Here is a 1,545-nt window from a genome sequence, read left to right as displayed (position 1 = left end):
AATTCTTCAATTATTTAGCAAATATATGTAGATGTTTTGTGGTGGAATCACAAGAATTTAAAACAGTTTGAGTCTAAACTTCACGTGTTAGATCAAATTCAACATGTTGGCATTGTACAACATAACGTTCGAACTGTTTTAATTAATTCAAACATTCTCGAACTGTATACTTCCGAAGCGATTAAGACCAAAACCAGTGTTTTTATTCGTGCGATGGTAGAGCAACAAGGAAAAGTTAAAGAATTCTTGTGGTAAATATTTTTTAGATATAATCGTTTTTAATAGATTAATTTATTTATATTTATAAATTCTAGCCCGAATTTCCAACCCGACATGTCGTTTTGTACCGAAGAGGAAAAATACCTTCTACGAATTGATGTAATTATAATTATTTTTAATTATACACGTAAAATATTTTTTATCAATCATTGTGTTTTTTATATTTTTTAGCCTTCAAATTATTTATACACCCTTCTTTAATTCTTTATTATTTATTAATTTAATTTGTTAGATTATATTTTAGTTTTATTTGTAGTGTTTCTTATGTTCTTAAGTGTTTAAAAAAATATATTGTTTGAAATATAATAGTTATTAAATATTATAATAACTAATTGTGTTTTTACTTTTACTAAAACTAACATTGTTTTAAAATAATAAAACTATTAAAATATTTGCGAAAAAAATGAACTTATTTATATTATTTTAGTTGTTTAAAGTATTTTGGGTGGGGCCAAAAGTTGCCAAGGCTATAAAGCGAAGGTTTCCCCATCTCGCAAATAACTAATTAGCATTTTAAACGGCGAAAAAACGAAAAAAATAAAAAAACGATATCAAAAGTTAATTAACATAAGTATTTGGTGGGGTCACATATTACCGCCGATATCTCGGGCCGACCTTGTCCGATCGTGTCCAAACTTGTTGGGGTGATAGACCGAGGCTTAGGGGTTGTGGTCAGGGTCAGGCGTTGAGGTCAAGGATCATCTTCAAGGTGAAATTTGAGATTGAAAACAAAAATATGTTTTTCAATTTTTCCAAGGACAAAAATTGGTTTTTGGAAAATATTTTGGGGGTGTTTTGGGGGGGTGTTATGGTGGCCATCTTGGCGGCCATCTTGGATTTACATGTTCATATTTAGTTACTCTCTACTGATATTAATTGGTATTTCCGAAATCTCGCCAGCAGTTGAATCGATTTCCGTAGCCATACTGTCGTTTGGTATATCTTCAACGCTATTTTCAACCGAGCACTTTCTTTCCATCAAAAGTAAATAGGGGGAGAAAGTCTATCAACGCCTTCAGATTTTACCTTCCAGCAGGCTTGACACCCTTTTTAAAGAGCTAGTGATCACGTGATATTTCTAACCAATTAGGATAGCACATTACACGCGAAGTAGTGCATTTGTGGTATTCGGGTCGCCGATCAAGATGAAAATTTTGAATTTTATTCCCTGGCAACCATGTCACCGCGATTTCAAATAGTCTCTCTGTCAAATGCTGACCATTATTTCCTTAGATAACGGTTGATTTAAATTAATAATTACTATAT

General features: G+C 31.7%; 1 long non-coding RNA gene across 1 annotated transcript; it reads left to right on the top strand.

Moving 5' to 3' along the window:
* The first annotated feature begins 233 nt into the window (after positions 1 to 233).
* On the top strand, positions 234 to 536 carry LOC149946589 (uncharacterized). The gene is made up of 3 exons (XR_016480353.1): positions 234 to 251; positions 315 to 378; positions 451 to 536. It is a non-coding gene; the product is annotated as an uncharacterized LOC149946589 (long non-coding RNA).
* Positions 537 to 1,545: the final 1,009 nt, after the last annotated feature.

Source organism: Leiobunum rupestre, chromosome 4, assembly GCF_980474605.1.
Source record: "Leiobunum rupestre chromosome 4, qqLeiRupe1.1.hap1, whole genome shotgun sequence".
NCBI lineage: Eukaryota > Metazoa > Arthropoda > Arachnida > Opiliones > Sclerosomatidae > Leiobunum > Leiobunum rupestre.
Note: the sequence above shows the minus strand (reverse complement) of the source record. Positions and strands in the feature narration are given on the sequence as shown.